This window comes from Schistocerca gregaria, chromosome 9, assembly GCF_023897955.1.
Source record: "Schistocerca gregaria isolate iqSchGreg1 chromosome 9, iqSchGreg1.2, whole genome shotgun sequence".
Classification (NCBI taxonomy): domain Eukaryota; kingdom Metazoa; phylum Arthropoda; class Insecta; order Orthoptera; family Acrididae; genus Schistocerca; species Schistocerca gregaria.
Window position 1 is genome coordinate 97,191,407 of NC_064928.1, and position 19,297 is coordinate 97,210,703.

Consider the following 19,297-nt stretch of genomic DNA (forward strand, 5'->3'; position numbering starts at 1 on the left):
GACTGGTTTGATGCAGCTCTCCATGCTAGTCTATCCTGTGCAGGTTTCTTCATCTCCCAGTAGTTACTGCAACCTACATCCTTCTGAATCTGCTTAGTGTATTCGTCTCTTGGTCTCCCTCTACGATTTTTACCCTCCACGCTGCCCTCCAATGCTAAATTTGTGATCCCTTGATGCCTCAAAACATGTCCTACCAACCGATCCATTCTTCTAGTCAAGTTGTGCCACAAACTTCTCCCCAATCCTATTCAATACTTCATCATTAGTTACGTGATCTATCCACCTTATCTTCAGCATTCTTCTGTAGCACCACATTTCGAAAGCTTCTATTTTCTTCTTGTCCAAACTAGTTATCGTCCATGTTTCACTTCCATACATGGCTACACTCCAAACAAATAATTTCAGAAACGACTTCCTGATACATAAATCTATATTCAATGATAACAAATTTCTCTTCTTCGGATACGCTTTCCTTGCCATTGCCAGTCTACATTTTATATTCTGTCTACTTCGACCATCATCAGTTATTTTACTTCCTAAATAGCAAAACTCCTTTACTACTTTAAGTGTCTCATTTCCTAATCTAATTCCCTCAGCATCACCCGATTTAATTTGACTACATTCCATTATCCTCGTTTTGCTTTTGTTTATGTTCATCTTATATCCTCCTTTCAAGACACTGTCCATTCCGTTCAACTGCTCTTCCAAGTCCTTTGCCGTCTCTGACAGAATTACAATGTCATCGGCGAACCTCAAAGTTTTTACTTCTTCTCCATGAATTTTAATACGTACTCCAAATTTTTCTTTTGTTTCCTTTACTGCTTGCTCAGTATACAGATTGAATAACATCGGGGAGAGGCTACAACCCTCTCCTTTCCCAACCACTGCTTCCCTTTCATGCCCCTCGACTCTTATGACTGCCATCTGGTTTCTGTACAAATTGTAAATAGCCTTTCGCTCCCTGTATTTTACACTGCCACCTTCAGAATTTGAAAGAGAGTAGTCCAGTCAACATTGTCAAAAGCTTTCTCTAAGTCTACAAATGCTAGAAACGTAGGTTTGCCTTTCCTTAATCTAGCTTCTAAGATAAGTCGTAGGGCCACTATTGCCTCACGTGTTCCAATATTTCTACGGAATCCAAACTGTTCTTCCCCGAGGTCCGCATCCACCAGTTTTTCCATTCGTCTGTAAAGAATTCGTGTTAGAATTTTGCAGCTGTGACTTATTGCTGTGATAGTTCGGTAATTTTCACATCTGTCAGCACCTGCTTTCTTTGGGATTAGAATTATTATATTCTTCTTGAAGTCTGGGGGTATTTCGCCTGTCTCATACATCTTCCTCACCAGCTCGTAGAGTTTTGTCATGACTGGCTCTCCCAAGGCCGTCAGTAGTTCTAATGGAATGTTGTCTACTCCGGGGGTCTTGTTTCGACTCAGGTCTTTCAGTGCTATCTGTTATAACACATTAATTCGAGATCCTCCTTTTTGAGCATGAGTCAAATAATTTGTACGAATCAGGTTCGTCGGTAAATGATAACGATGATATAAAATAACAAAATTAATAAGCTTTGTTAAAAAAACGTTTCATAAGCAGTAATTTTCACCAACTTTTGTTTGCACTTTAAAAAATGGCTGAAATTGACATGCATGGGAGCAATAATTTTCAGCAACCACTTATGCTTTAAGAGATGACTTACATACACATATATATATATATATATATATATATAACAGAGGAATAGTATGTTTTTGTAACAATAATTTTTTGAACATCAAAGCGTTCTATATACATATTGCTAAACTAATACTATCAAGTTCAGAGATACAGTTTATTTACACTACAACTAATAAAGACTCCACTTACAGTGTTTCCCATTGAATCATTACACAACTCAATTTTCTTCTTTCTATATACCGTTTGCACTCATTGTAGTATATTTCTAATGAATTGCAGTCAGTTGGAATGGCAGCAGCAAGTGAAGAAAAACCATACATATGGACAAATACACAGAGAGAGAGAGAGTGAGAGAGAGAGAGAAAGAAAGAGAAAGAGAGAGTGCAATTGCGTTCAACATCTAAGCACAAATAGTGTGTAATCATTTAACATATGCATATGCACACCTATGATAAATGGTTCATCCAACTAGTTCGAGTAATTAAGATTTTTGTAAGTGATTCATGAAAGGTATAGGTTATTGTTAGTCAGGGCCATTCTTTTGTAGGGATTATTGAAAGTCAAACTGCGTTGCGCTAAAAATATTGTGTGTCAGTTTCGTGATGGTCAGAATAAGTAAAGAGATAAATGTCTGAGCACGTTCGGTTTTACTGAGCTGTTTGAAAATCAAATAACATAAGGGGTTTTCCAGTACTGTCATTCATAATTTTTCTATGGAGATGTTTCACACCTAGCGTGTAATAACCGGAACAACAACGGAATAATTCAAGCGAGGACGAAGTGACAGACAGCACTGTGTCTTCAGAATCCGGTGTTTAAAACATCAAAAGGCAGAAGGGACCACTACAACCAAGCAGGCTGTCGGACTACACGTCATGCTGGAGAGCGTCGGCAAGGCGAGGAAAAGTACACTTCCGCAAAAAAAAAAATACGCTAACCTCCAGGGCAGGTAACTGCGGCGTTAGCGGCCACTAAGCAGCAAAATACCGCTGTTTGCACTTGACCAATAATAACACAAAATTCAGAAACTAATAACTGGCCGTAGAAGACGGCTAATAGATTCCGCCAACTCGACACATTCCACTTGTTGCTGTTCGTCTTGCGACCACTCTACGAGTAGAAACGCACGAACAAACGGCATGATCTGGGTCCGGTGGACAGCGAGGCTGCGGCACCCACAACTGCAGCCCCTCGATCCGGCAATACCTGTGTGCTGTCAGCGGTCCAGGCGTGTCCTCACGGTGCCGGACAACTCTCGCTGCTCCATCCCAACCGAACTACCGACATTTCCGACCAGGAAAACACTTTACGTCCTTCCAAAGATAGTACGGGTACTAGATATAGATAAACGCTGCTATGGCCACTCGTGGACAGACAGTGCTAGCAAATGTAGTGGCACCAGTAAACATAAGAATAAAATGAGACGCCACCATCCCTATTAGACGATGCCAACCTACCAACGGCGCCAATGTGAGCTGTACGTGGCTCACATATAGGTATAACATCATACATAGTTATACGGATATGGTGTCTGCTTTTAGACATGTCAGAAAGAACAGACACCATATCCATATAAGTATGTAGTTCTGGCAATACCAGCCATGACCTTCTCCTTCTGTGCGGATGCACACATATTCCCTGAATGAGATTTTCACTCTGCAGCGGAGTGTGCGCTGACATGAAACTTCCTGTCAGATTAAAACTGTGTGCCCGACAGAGACTCGAACTTGGGACTTTTGCCTTTGGCGGGCAAGTACTCTACCAACTGAGCTACCCAAGCACGACTCACGCCCCGTCTTCACAGCCTTACTTCTGCCAGTACCTCGTCTCCTACCTTTCAAACTTTACAGAAGCTCTCCTGCGAACCTTGCAGAACTAGCACTCCTGAAAGAAAGGATATTGCTTAGACACAGCCTGCGGGATGTTTCCGCTGCAGAGTGAAAATCTCAGTCTGGAAACATCCCCCAGGCTGTGGCTGAGCCATGTCTCCGCAATATCCTTTCTTTCAGGAGTGCTAGTTCTGCAAGCTTTGCAGGATAGCTTCTGTAAAGTTTGGAAGGTAGAGGTACTGGCAGAAGTAAAGCTGTGAGGACGGGGCGTGAGTCGTGCTTGGGTAGCTCAGTTGGTAGAGCACTTGCCCGCGAAAGGCAAACTCCCGAGTTCGAGTCTCGGTCCGGCACACAGTTTTAATTTCCCAGGAAATTTCATATTCCCTGAACTCTTACGGGACTGCAGTCATACTATCCCTCGTTGGCTCAGATGGACAGAGCGTCTGCCATGTAAGTAGGAGATGCTGGGGTCGTGTCCCGGTCGGGGCACACATTTTCACCTGTCCCCGTTGATAAATATCAACGCCCGTCAGCAGCTGCAGGTATTAATATAACTTTAATTTCATACATAGTTATACCGTCCATAGATTGAACTTCTACAGATTTGACTCTTACAGGGCATACAATTGTGCACTGTCGCATGGGCTGAATATAAGGATTTGTCCAGTGTTTTAATTGCTCTATATTTACTCTATACTTTTGCAAATAGTTCACAAAAGTCATAGCATGGACATCTGATATATGAATACCAGTCGCTCAATCTGTCTGTAGCAATCATTATTGGACAGTGTAGATCACTCACATTCATAACTCAACAATGTTGCATGTACAGGGTGGCAATTATTCAACTATATGAAATAAAGTCGTCATAACTCCTGAACGGTTTGTGTTAGGATGCTCAAATTGCGTGGTTGGCCACAGGGCATGATGGGAATTAGTGCTGTATGGTTTAGCGGCGAAGCCCATTTTCATTTGGATAGGTTCATCAATAGGGAAAATTGGCGCATTTAGGGGACTGAAAGAGAGCATTCCGCGATCTAGAAGTCTCTCCACACACAGCCCGCAGCTCGTGGTCTGGTGGCTAGTGTGTCTGCCTCTGGATCACAGGATCCTGGTTTCGATTCCCCGCCATGTTGGGGATTTTCTCTGCCCAGAGAATGGGTATTTGTGCCGTCCTCATCATTTTATCATCATCAATATTGGTGACAGTGGCTCGATTGGAGTGTGTAAAAATTGGATTGTGCAAATATTAGGACTTTGTACAGGTACTGACAACCGTGCAATTGAGTGCCCCACGAGCTGAACATCATCATCATCATCATCATCATCATCATCTTCACTTTCAGTAGGTGACTGTGTGGTGTGCAGTGGCGAGTCACAGAATAATCATTGAGATATACATTAATGGCACAGTGACTACCAAATGGTATGTGAAGGGTTTTGGAAGATGATTTATTCCCATTAAGCAAAGCGACCCTGATTTCGACAAGATGTGGTTCATGCAAGATGGAGCTCGACCCCATCAAAACAGGAGAAATACATTCTTACTCCGGGGTACGCAGAGGCCACTGGCACGGCCTTGATTGGTAGCCATATTCTCTGTATCTGAACAGATGCGACTTCTCTTTGTGGAGCTGTGTTAAAGACAAGACCCCGAAACCACTGCTGATTTGAAAACGGGCATTCAGGAGGTCAGCATCAGCGTTCCGACACTTCAGCTGAATTCCGCTATTCGTTTGCACCACATCATCGCCAATGATGTGAGGCATATATAACATGGTGTTACATCAATCCCAATACTTGTAGTGACGTTTACATGTTTAATAAAGTGTGTGCAAGGCGTAGTTTGTAAATAATTTAGGTTTTTTCATTTGGTTCAGTAACTGACGATCTGTAAACCTGTATGTCCGCTGATGAAAAAATGAAATGTCGTGTAGCTAAGGTCTCCCGTCGGGTAGACCGTTCAACTGGTGCAGGTCTTTCGATTTGACGCCATTTCGGCGACCTGCGCGTCGATGAGGATGAAATGATGATGATTAGGACAACACAACACCCAGTCCCTGGGCGGGGAAAATCTCCAACCCAGCCGGGAATCGAACCCGGGACCTTAGGATTGACATTCCGTCACGCTGACCTCTCAGCTACCGGGGCCGGACATGTCTCCTGAGGAAAATCAAGCATACATTTTCCCTCCATACCTGTTACTGAGACCATCGTCGCGAACATATGGGTCACATTGGTATATGGAGTGGGCTGTTCTCAGTCATATTCTTCTCCATGTATTCCATGAAGCCTGCTCACATAGTCGCATTCATACCACAAACACTGCACTCTAGTCCCAATACATTGCATCATTGGATGCTTTCTACTTCAAATTACTACATCAATTGTCAGATGCTAGGCTTTCATGCATTTAGACCCACTAGCAGTCTCATAGTATACTACACCCCGTCTAAATAGGTCTTGGAAGGCCCAACGGTACCAACTGGTCGCCGTGTCATCCTCAGACCACAGGTGTCACAGGATGTGGATATGGAGGGACACGTTGTCAGCACACCGCTCTCCGGGCCGTATGTCAATTTACGAGGCCGGAGCCGCTACTTCTCAACCAAGTAGCTCCTCAGTTTGCCTCACAAGAGCTGAGTGAACCCCGCTCGCCAACAGCAATCGGCCGACCGGATGGTCACCCATCCAAGTGATATCCCAGCCCAACAGTGCTTCACGTCGGTGATCTGGCGGGAACCGGCATTACACTACAGCAAGGCCACTGGCAGTCTAATATGTATTGGTGAATACCTGTGTTCTGCAAGTCCTTAACTAAGGGCCAGCGAATTAAGGATGCGCCTGCAGCTGCCGCTGCTGCTGTTGTGCTGATACAGAATAGCCGACCAGCAGGTCTGATAAAGTGAGACCTTAACTTTCCCCGGCAAATTGAATGTTCAAATAATTTACGGGTTTGCTGCCGGGTGACGTCGTCGAACACCGCCGATATTTCGACAGGAGCACACCCTGCCATTCTCAAGGCACAAATGCAAGGAAGAAGAAATGTGCTAGCAAATTTAATACCTCGGTTCACAGAGGAGAAACAAGGAAGATACCACACACAGAACAAGTGTCAACACAAACAAAGATGACCAACACCAGAAGTATCGATAGTTACTATTAATCAACAGGTGAGGTAGCACTCACAGATACAAGTCAGTGTGGCTAGGCTTTCTATAAACAGAGTGTCCCAACGTACCATCGGTCTTTCTTTTGACCAACACATCAAGGAAGGGAAGGCATCGCTTCTTTTCCACCTCCATGGTGAACTGAATATTCGGGTGGATTGAATTCAGATGTTCCAAAAGCCGGTTTAAATTCTCACTACCATGAGGCCACACAACAAAAGTATCGTCTACATATCTGAAAAAACACGCAGGTTTCAAGGTCGCTGACTCCAATACACGTTCCTCAAAGTCCTCCATAGACAAATTGGCCACAATAGGTGACAATGGGCTTCCCATTGCAACTCCCTGTTGGCGTCCGTAAAAGATGATCTTGGTTTGCGTAAGGCTGGTGTCTATCGTATTCCTTCCAGTTGTGGCATGTCATATATTGGTCAAACAATCAGGACTGTGGAAGACCGGTGTATTGAACATAAGCGTCACACACGCTTCAAACAGCCGAGCAAATCCGCTATTGCAGAACATTGCCTTGACACCGGTCATCCTATGGAATACAACAACACGGAGATTCTGGATTGCACGTCCAGCTATTGGGATAGTGTTATTAAGGAAGCGGTTGAAATCAAACTATCGAGCAAACTTATTAACAGAGATGGTGGATTTTGTTTAAATGCTGCTTGGAATCCGGCTCTGTATCTCAACAAAAAACAGAGGGACAGAATTAGTGCTACATCACCTGTTGATTAATAGTAACTATCGATATATCTGGTGTTGGTCATCTTTGTTTGTGTTGACACTTGTTCTGTGTGTGGTGTCTTCCTTCTTTATCATCTGTGAACCGAGGTATTCAATTTGCTAGCACATTTCTTCTTCCTTGCATTTGTGCAGTCTGTGCTTCTGTCAAAATATCGGCGGTGTTCGACGACGTCACCCGGCAGCAAACCCGTAAGTTATTTGAACAGGTCTGATAAAAAAAAGACCACCTGTGGACAGCTGCTGTTTCTGTGTCTACTAGTGTGAATCATCAACATGTTGCACTGCAAAAAAAAAAAAAAGGTGTGTACAAGCGAATATACTAAAACTCCGTCTAAGCAGGTCTCGGAAAACCCAACGGTACCAACCGACCGCCATGTCATCCTCGGCCTATAGGCATAACCGAATATATAATAGCAATACTATTACTATTATTATAATTATGTTAATAAATGGTAGTCAGATACTCACTTGGAAATCTGACAGCTTTCCTAAGCACTGTCTGCTTTCTATTGTCTGGCTAGAGGTAGTGGTTGCTCCATCTGATGGAGCTGTATGGTGATCTCTTAACTGTGACTAACTATAATACACAGAGATCAAACGAGAAGTAGCTGGAATTTCATGGCGTATTGCTCAAAAGACGTAGGGCTGCCCAAGGTATTGGCTGAACGCATGGTGACCCTGACATTTCGCAATTGCTGAGACTAAAATGGCGGAAGGTGATGGGGGGTCAGTGACCTTGAATATAACGAGCATTATTGCCTTGGTACAAAAAACAGTAATAGTGAAAAGTGCTGACATCAGTGCAATTCCTCAAATGCTGGTGCCAAAAAGTGCTGACATAAGCAATTTTCTTGGCAGAAGCAGTGAATAACTATGTATACCCCCCAGTTATTTTCTATTTATTTTTATTTTGCTTCTCTTATGCAGTCTTTCACTGATACAAGGCACTTCGTTTCTGATGATTCAAGTTGTCTTATGTGTTTTAATTTTACTGTCCAACCCCCTGGTCCATATGATACTAGAGTGGGTAGTGCCATTGCTTCAGAAAATTTCGTTGTTTTTCCCTTCAGTGTTCTTATCATGCCACATACAAGTTAAAAAACGTAGTTCCACTGTAAATACTGTCAATTGGATGCATGTTTCATTATTATGGGATATACTTCTATAAGGGTCACTTTGGTTGTTGTTCTTCATACTCATAATTCCTCAAAAGCAGCCTCAGACACACATAACATTAATTCTACATCTACATTTATACTCCGCAAGCCACCCAATGGTGTGTGGCGGAGGGCACTTTACGCGCCACTGTCATTACTTCCCTTTCCTGTTCCAGTCGCGTATGGTTCGCCGGAAGAACGACTGTCTGAAAGCCTCCGAGGGCGCTCGAATCTCTGTAATTTTACATTCGTGATCTCCTCGGGAGGTATATGTAGGGGGAAGCAATATATTCGATACCTCATCGACAAACGCACCCTCTCGAAACCTGGCGAGCAAACTACACCGCGATGCAGAACGTCTCTCTTGCACAGTCTGCCACTTGAGTTTGTTAAACATCTCCATAACGCTATCACGGTTTCCAAACAACCCTGTGACGAAACGCGCCGCTCTTCTTTCGATCTTCTCTATCTCCTCCGTCAACCCGATCTGGTACGGATCCCACACTGATGAGCAATACTCAAGTATAGGTCGGACGAGTGTTTTTTAAGCCACCTCCTTTGTTAATGGACTACATTTTCTAAGGACTCTCCCAATGAATCTCAACCTGGTACCCCCCTACCAAAAATTAATTTTATATGATCATTCCACTTCAAATCGTTCCGCACGCATACTCCCAGATATTTTACAGAAGTAATTGCTACCATTGTTTGTTCCGCTATCATATGATCATACAATAAAGGATCCTTCTTTCTATGTATTCGCAATACTTTACATTTGTCTATGTTAAGGGTCAGTTGCCACTCCCTGCACCAAGTGCCTATCCGCTGCAGATCTTCCTGCATTTCGCTACAATTTTCTAAAGCTGCAACTTCTCTGTATACTACAGTATCATCCGCGAAAAGCACCATGGAATTTCCGACACTATCTACTAGGTAATTTATATATATGGTGAAAAGCATGAACAAATAAAGCGAGTTGGGTCTCACACGATCGCTGTTTCCGGAATCCATGTTGATTCCTACAGAGTAGATTCTGGGTTTCCAAAAACGACATGATACAAGAGCAAAAAACCATGTTCTAAAATTCTACAACAGATCGACGTCAGAGATAGAGGTCTATAGTTTTGCGCATCTGCTCGACGACCCTTCTTGAAGACTGGGACTACCTGTGCTCTTTTCCAATCATTTGGAACCTTCCGTTCCTCTAAAAACTTGCCTTACGCAGCTGTTAGAAGGGGGCAAGTTCTTTCGCGTACTCTGTGTAGAATCGAACTGGTATCCCGTCAGGTCCAGTGGACTTTCCTCTGTTGAGTGATTCCAGTTGCTTTTCTATTCCTTGGGCACTTATTTCGATGTCAGCCATTTTTTCGTTTGTGCGAGGATTTAGAGAAGGAACTGCAGTGCGGTCTTCCTCTGTGAAACAGCTTTGGAAAAAGGTGTTTAGTATTTCAGTTTTACACGTGCCATCCTCTGTTTCAATGCTATCATCATCCCGGAGGGTCTGGATATGCTGTTTCGAGCCACTTACTGATTTAACGTAAGACCAGAACTTCCTAGGATTTTCTGTCAAGTCGGTACATAGAATTTTACTTTCGAATTCACTGAACGCTTCACGCATAGCCCTCCGTACGCTAACTTTGACATCGTTAAGCTTCTGTTTGTCTGAGATGTTTTGGCTGCGTTTAAACTTGCAGTGAAGCTCTCTTTGCTTTCGCAGTAGTTTCCTAACTTTGTTGTTGTACCACGGTGGGTTTTTCCCGTCCCTCACAGTTTTATTCGCCACGTACCTGTCTAAAACGCATTTTACGATTGCCTTGAACTTTTTCCATAAACACTCAACATTGTCAGTGTCGGAACAGAAATTTTCGTTTTGATCTGTTAGGTAGTCTGAAATGTGCCTTCTATTACTCTTGCTAAACAGATAAACCTTCCTCCCTTTTTTTTATATTCCTATTAACTTCCATTCATCCTTTGACAATTTTGTACATTTACGAGTATACAGGCAAATCACTTCTAAAGAAATGTAAAATATTCAGAAAGTGTTAATATGATATTACTCACCCTTCGCTTTTTTATTATAATTATAATGTTGGCAGCAGCGTCTGTCTCCAAAACTGGGAGGTCAACACCACAGACCTGCATGTAGAAGACCTGGGTTAGTTCCCAGTACCGCCAGGGAATTTTCTTTTGTGGGATGATTTCAGCCGTAAATAGAAATATTAAAAGAGGTAGGAAGATTGTTCTGTTCAGCAAAAGTGACAAATAGACTTCACAGTACTTGACGGCTCAACACAAAAGATTTGTCTCAAGTACAGATAGTGTTGAGCATCAGTGGAAAAATTTCAGAATCATTGTACAATTTGCATTAGATGAATATGTGCCAAGCAAGATCATAATAGATGGAAAAGAGCCACTGTGGTACAACAACCGAGTTAGAAAACTGCTATGGAAGAAAAGGGAACTTCACAGCAAACATATACATAGCCAAAGCCTTACAGACAAACACAAATTACACGAAGTGAAGTGTAGTGTGAGGAGAGCTATGTGAGAGGTATTTAATGAATTCGAAAGTAAAGTTCTATGTATTGATTTGGCAGAAAATCCTAAGAAATTTTGGTCTTATGTCAAAGCGGTATGTGGATCAAAACAAAATGGGAAAATGGGGATTTTTTTTGCGACGAATATTTACTGCAAAATGCCTCGGACCTTTGGGGGTGACGGAGTTCCACCTTCAATTGACAAACCAGGGACCCCTACGATACGATTCAGCAAACGAATGGTAACGAGATGGGGAGCTATTAATATCAATAGGGGCTACTCTGGGAAGAAGGTAGAGCTGACAGAGGTTGCAAGTAAGATGGTGTTGGACGTTTTAGCTGTTAGTGACATTCGGGTAAGGGGCGAGAAAGAAGAAGTGGGAGAATACAAGGTCTACCTGTCAGGAGTCAAAGCAGGAATAGAACAATGGGGTGTAGGGGTTTACATCAGGAAAGAAATGGAACCCAGCGTAGTTGCAATAAGATGTGTAAACGAACGACTGATGTGGATAGATTTGACAGTGTCTAGCAAAAAAATTAGGATTGTGTCAGTATATTCGCATTGTGAAGGGACAGATCAAGATGAGATGGATAGTTTTTATGAGGCACTCAGTGATGTAGTTGTTAGAGTAAAGGACAAGGACAGTGTTCTGCTCATGGGTGATTTTAATGCCAGGATTGGAAATCGAACAGAAGGGTATGAAAAGGTTATGGGTAAATTTGGAGAGGATATGGAGGCCAATAGGAACGGGAAACAATTCTTGGATTTCTGTGCCAGTATGGGCACTCCTTTTTTTAAACATAAGAACATTCACCGTTATACTTGGGAAGGCAGGGGAACCAGATCTGTCATTGACTATATAATAACAGATCAGGAATTCAGGAAGGCTATGAGGGACACACGTGTATTCAGGGGATTCTTTGATGACACTGCTCACTATTTAATCTGCAGTGAAATTGGGATTGTGAGGCCGAAAGTGCAGGAGGGCAGGTCCATAAGTAGGAGGATAAGAGTGGAGAAACTTCAGGATAAGGAAATCAGGCACAAGTACATAATAGTGATCTCCGAAAGGTACCAGTTGATTGAATGTAGTCAATCACAGTCATTGGAAAAGGAATGGATAAGGTACAGGGACACAGTACTAGAAGTGGCTAAAGAATGTCTTGGAACAGTAGTGTGTAAAGGTAGGATGAATCAAACAGCTTGGTGGAATGACACAGTCAAGGCAGCTTGTAAAAGGAAAAAGAATGGCTGCATAGTAGAACTCAGGTAGACAGAGAAAGTTATGTTGAAGAAAGAAACATAGCCAAACATATAATTGCAGCATCCAAGAGAAAATCTTGGAAAGACTTTGGAAACAGGTTGGAGACTTTCGGTCAAGCTGCTGGAAAACCATTCTGTAGTGCAATTAGCAGTCTTCGAAAGGGAGGTAAGAAGGAAATGACATGTATTTTGGATAGGTCAAAAAAACTGCTGGTGAATCATGTCGATGCCTTGGGCAGATGGAGGAAATATTTTGAAGAGTTGCTCAATGTAGGTGAAAATACGATCAGTAATGTTTCAGATTTTGATGTACAATGGGATAGGAATGATGATGGAAATAGGATCACATTTGAGGAAGTGGAGAAAGTGGTCAATAGATTACAGTGGAATAAAGCAGCTGGGGTGGATGAAATTAAGTGGGAACTCATCAAATACAGTGGAACGTCAGGTCTTAAATGGCTACAGAGGATAATTGAAATGGCCTGGGAGTCGGGACAGGTTCCATCAGACTGGACAAAAGCAGTAATCACACCAATCTTTAAACATGGAAACAGAAAAGATTGTAACAACTACAAAGGTATCTCTCTAATCAGCGTAGTGGGTAAAATCTTCTCGCGTATTGTTGAAAGGAAAGTGCGAGTATTAGTTGAGGACAAATTGGATGAAAATCTGTTTGGTTTTAGGCTTCTTAGAGGTTGTCAGGACCAGACCTTTAGCTTACGGCAAATAATGGAGGAGTGTTAGGAGTGGAGCGGGGAATTGTATCTATGCTTTATAGATCTAGAAAAGGTATATGACCGGGTTCCTAGGAGGACGTTATAGTGTGTTCTACGAGAGTATGGAATAGGAGGCAAACTTTTGCAAGCAATTACAGGTCTTTACTTAGATAGTCAGGCAGCAGTTAGAGTTGACGGTATATTGAGTCCATGGTTCAGAGTAGTTTCAGGGGTAAGACAAGGCTGCAAACTGTCTCCACTGTTGTTCATATTATTTATGGATCATATGTTAAAACAATAGACTGGCTGGGTGAGATTAGGATTTGTGAACACAAAATAAGCAGTCTCGCATGTACGGATGACTTGGTTGTGATGGCAGATTCGATTGAAAGATTGCAAAGTAATATTTCAGAGCTAGATCAGAAATGTAAGGACTATGGTATGAAGATTAGCATCTCCAAAACGGAAGTAATGTCAGTGGGAAAGAGATATACACGGATTGAGTGCCAAAGAGGAGGAACAAACTTAGAACAGGTGGACGGTTTCAAGTACTTAGGATGCATATTCCCACAGGATGGCAAGATAGTGAAAAAACTGGAAGCGAGGTGTAGGAAAGCTAATGCAGTCAGCGCCCAGCTACGATCTACTCTCTTCTGCAAGAAGGAAGTCAGTACCAAGACTAAATTATCTGTGCAATTCTCAATCTTTCGACCAACTTTGTTGTATGGGAGCGAAAGCTGGGTGGATTCAGGTTACCTTATCAACAAGGTTGAGGTTACGGATATGAAAGTAGCTAGGATGATTCCAGTTACTAGTAGATGGGAACAGTGGCAGAAGGGTGTCCACAATGAGGAAATCAAAGAAAAACTGGGAATGAACTCTATAGATGTAGCAGTCAGGGTGAACAGACTTAGATGGTGGGGTCATGTTACACGCATGGGAAAATCAAGGTTACCCAAGAGACTCATGGGTTCAGCAGAAGAGGGTAGGAGGAGTCGGGGCAGACCAGGGAGAAGGTACCTGGATTCGGTTAAGAAAGATTTTGAAGGAATAGGCTTAACATCAGAAGAGGCACCAATGTTAGCACTGAATAGGGGATCATGGAGGGATTTTATAAGGGGACTATGCTCCAGACTGAAAGCTGAAAGGCATAATCAGTCTTAAATGATGATGATGATGAATATTTACTGTATATGTTGCACATATGCCATATCCATTGCAAAAGTTCTTTTGAAGCTATTGGTTAATAAATAAAATAATGATTCCAAATGGCATCATTAGAAATTACATAATAATTACTCAAAAAATGCATACATAGTTATATTGTAAACTTACCGTATTTCTTTTCAAATTTTCAAATTTGTGTGAAATCAAATGGGACTTAACTGCTAAAGCGATCAGTCCCCAAGCTTACACACTACTTAACCTAAATTATCCTAAGGGCAAACACACACACCCATGCCCGAGGGAGGGCTCGAACCTCCGCCGGGACCAGCGGCGTATTTCGTTCCCTTGCCCTTGAGGAAATACGTGAGTTTGCTTCCATAACCAAGAATTTCAGTGTACACAGAATAAAACTAAACACAACAGTTATCGTTCACTCACAAATGCAGTAGCACAACTCACGACACTTCTCTGTTCTGCACTTCAAACAAACGGCGAGTCATTAAAGCAAACGCCTCTGTGATCTGTTGGCCAAACTTGGAACTACGTGAAGCGATACCAAACGCTATCATTGAAACATTGAGAAGCTCAAAAAAGCCAAGAATACTTAATGATGCCATTTGGAATCGCAGACGCAGAAAGGGTTAATTAAGACACTGCACGAAATTCGAAAAGGTTTGCAATGAAAAAAAGGGTCACTAAGATTTCGCATATTAAATCTAGCTAACATATTAAATTTTTCTTTAGACTCGGGTGGAGGTCTCTCTGACATTGCTGCTCACAGGGAGAGTGAAAAAGAATATCACAGCATGTGTTGAATGGAATAAACAGGCTAGTACATAATATGGATTGAGAGTAAACCGAAGAAAGAGGAACGTAATGAGAAGTTGCAGGAATGAGAACAGCGAGAGAGTCAACATGAGATCTGGTGATGAAGGAGATGAAGATAAGCAGAAAAATCCAGTGACAGACGGAGCAAGGAAGACATAAAAAGGAAGACTATCTGCGAAGACATCAGGGCATAGCTTCCACGGTACTAGAGGGAGCTATAGAGGGTGAAAACTGTAAAGGAAGACAGACTGGAATATATGCGGCAAACAATTGAACACGTAGGATGCAAGTGCTATTCTGAGATACGGCTGCCACAGAAAAGGATTTCTTGACGGCAGGAGACCGATGACGCACAAGAAAAAAGGCTTTCAAAGAGTAGGGCTTTGTTCCAGTGTCAGACATTTTCTATGTGATTAAGATCTGGTCGTGCAGTGGGGTGGTCGAGGTGCCTGAGACTTCGTAAGAACCAGCATTGGACGTTTGCTGTTGTGTGAACAGGACATCTACATACGGCTGTGGGTGCCAGAGAGAGCTGTACCAGGTGGCGGTACCGACATCAGCTTGCTTTCCATACAATCACATTGTAAGTAGCTTGTTTGTATGTTGGCAGCGCTATAGACTGTGTTGATATGGCTGACAGCGCTCTCCGTTCTCGGCAAGAGATTCTGTGGCTGGACCAACTAGGAGTTAGCGAGTGGATAGGGAAGTGTATGGACATGTTTTTCCTAAGGGGAGACTTTGTATTGGTAGGACATGCATTGTAAGGTGACACACAAGGAAATCTATGAGGATGGATGTATGGTTGACAATATTTGGGCAGTGGAATTATTGACAATTATATAATTTTTGGCACAGGATATCACAGGAATAAGGCAAAATTTTCTAAATGCATTGTTTGATCTACAACAAAATATTTCTTTTACTAACCATATGCCTCCTAGTAGTTAGAGTCTATTGTAGTAGGAATCATTTTGAGACTTCCTGGCACATTAAAACTGTGTGTCAACCGAGACTCGAACTCGGGACCTTTACCTTTTGCGGGCAAGTGCTCTACCATCTGAGCTACCGAAGCCCAATTCACGCCCGGTCCTCACAGCTTTATTTCTGCCAGTATCTAGTCCCCTACCTTCCAAACTTTACAGATGCTCTCCTCCGAACCTTGCAGAACTAGCACTCCTGAAAGAAAGGATACTGCGGAGACATGGCTTAGCCACAGCCTGGGGGACGTTTCCAGGATGAGATTTTCACTCTGCAGCGGAGTGTGTGGAGGAGAGCTTCTGCAAAGTTTGGAAGGTAGGAGACGAGATACTGGCAGAGGTAAAGCTGTGGGTACCGGGCGTGAGTCGTGCTTGGGTAGCTCAGTTGGTAGAGCACTTGCCCGCGAAAGGCAAAGGTCGCGAGTTCGAGTCTCGTTCGGGCACACAGTTTTAATCTGCCAGGAAGTTTCGTATCAGCGCACACTCCGCTGCAGAGTAAAAATCTCATTCAGGAATGATTTTATTTAGCTAGCCATTGTTGCTACTTGCTGTAATTGCTGTACTTCATGTTATGAAGTAAGTGGCTTATAAAAAAAGAATGGGGGTTTCCAATATCGCAATATCCGGGTATGTGACTGCAATGAGTTTAGACAATTAACAGAGTTGGAGGTAGTTTGATATTTCTTTAATTTCATATTTTTGGATTTTTATTATTGTTAGGATTTCTTGAAATTCAGGGACATTGCTGTATGTTTATTACTGTAAGTCATATTGTCAATGAATAGCAGTCAGATTGCGTTGAACTTGTATATTATGGTTAGTAAATGAATAGGTTCAATCGGAGTTGTCTTTGTCAGGAAAAATTATGTAGGTCAGTGTTTAGTAAAAAAAATAAAGAGTTAGTTTTAACGTGAATTTAGTTACAGATGTTCCACAACACATTAAGAATTTAATTTAATAAACAGAAATGGCCCTGTACTATTACAGTGGCCTTTAACTTTATCAAAAATTTTATTACTAATTATCACTTGATAGTGAGAAGCTTTACAGTGTGCTTTGTCACGTAGTGAACAATGGGTAAAGGCCAAACAATTGTATGCATCTGTATTTACAGTTTGTCTGTGTTAGACGCAAATTGCACTGCATCTTGTGTTCAGTATTTCATATTTGTCTTGAAGTAATCTATGATACGAATGGAGATAATCTCATTGAATTACACTGCCAACACTTAATGGATATTTCCATACTGTCAATAAAAGCACCTCATGCAAACACGATTATGTGCTAGATCTGCTAAAGTCTGTCTGGCTAGTTTTCTGTCGTGTGTGAGACAGTCAACTGAATAAACAGGGGAGGGGGGGGTGCTGCCAGCAGCATAATATGCTGCTCTACAGCCTACAGGAAAGTTAAAAAACAGAATGAGAATATAAACAAGCAAGAAAAACAGGCGATAAAATGGTGACATTGTAAGAAAACTGTGAAATGGCGGAAAGTTGTGGAATTTAAAATGTAAAAAACACTGCAGTAATGATGCAGATGAAGACAAAAGTTGGCAGGCACAATTAAAAAAAACATGGTGACAGTCTGGTTTCTGTTTGCGCGAGATAAAAAACACAACCAGCGACTCTATACAGCTGACACGGCGGCAGATGTGAGAGGGGGGGGGGGGGCAGTAGGACCGAGATCTGTGAGGGGGGAAGAAAACATGGATGAGCCGATGGAGGGAGGGGACATAGAAAAGGGGGGACTAGCTGGATGCCGGCCGCGGTGGTCTTGCGGTTCTAGGCGCACAGTCTGGAACCGTGCGACTGCTACGGTCGCAGGTTCGAATCCTGCCTCGGGCATGGATGTGTGTGATGTCTTTAGGTTAGTTAGGTTTAAGTAGTTCTAAGTTCTAGGGGACTTATGACCACAGCAGTTGAGTCCCATAGTGCTCAGAGCCATTTTTTTGACTAGCTGGATGCGAGAAGGAGTGGGGAAGGCGGTGGAGGGGAGGGCAAGAAGAACTCAGGAGAGAGAAAGTAGGGGTAGGCAGGGAGAAAACCGGATGATGGAAGAGGTGGGGGAAGAGGGAGCCCGGGGAAAGGACAGAGGAAGAGAGGGGGACGTGAGGATCAGAGTTGATAGGAGGGATAAATGGAGCGAGAGAGGGCATCAGTCGGGACAGGGAGCTGACGGAAGCCACATTTGGAAAGGAGATGAAAGGTGTAGAGGTGAAGGGTAGGGGGGACACAACGGTGAAGACGCGGCAGACGGCGGGGGTTGGAGGGGAGAGGAACTACCACGGAATGAGGGGGATCAAGACAGCAGGCGGTGTAGAGGATGCGGATATGTTTGAGGAAAAGGAGCAGATGGGGTAAAGGAATCAGGCTGTAAAAGACTGGCCAAGACGCCAATATATTTCAAGCCAACTGAAAACTTAGCCACCAAGTTGTGAGACGTCATATTAAGCGCTGTGGTCGTCTGCTAGCGAGAAGTCGTGTTGGTTTTATGTGTCATACAATAACATTTGCAATTGCCAGTATCTATTTTTTCCCTATTTATTGGCCGCACGACGCATTTCGGAAATATTTACAAATATAACTAGCGTTTTTGGTGTAGTCATCTAAAGCTAGATGTTTGCGATAAGCGAGCTACTGCGATATTCTCGTAATTTTAATGTCAACACGCGCGATTCTGTAACTACCGATATACAAGTATCTTACCCTAGTGATAGCGGCGACTTTCTGTACAACTATCTCTTACAGTTATTACACATTTGATTTGGATGACGTTTTGGCGTGTTCCACGCCAGGAAGTTCTGTCTTATATATATTGAAGAGCCAAAGAAAGTGGTACACGTGCCTGTTTCGTGTAGAGCCCCACGAGCACGAAGATGTACCGCAACACAACGTGTCATGGACTCAACTAATGTCACAAGTAGCGCTGGAGGCAACTGACACTATGAATTCTGCAGGGCTGTCTATAAATCCATAACAGTACGAAGGGGTGGAGATTCCTTCTCAACAGCACGTTGAAAGACATCCCAGATATACTCAATAACGTTCATCTCTGCGAAGTTTGGTGGCCAGTGTACGTGTTTAAACTCACAACAGTGTTGATGGAGCCATTCTGCAGCAATTCCGGACGTGTGGGGTGTCGCATTGTCTTGCTGGAATTGCCCAAGTCCCTCGGCATGCACAATGGACATGAGTGGATGAGGGTGATCAGACAACATGCTTAATT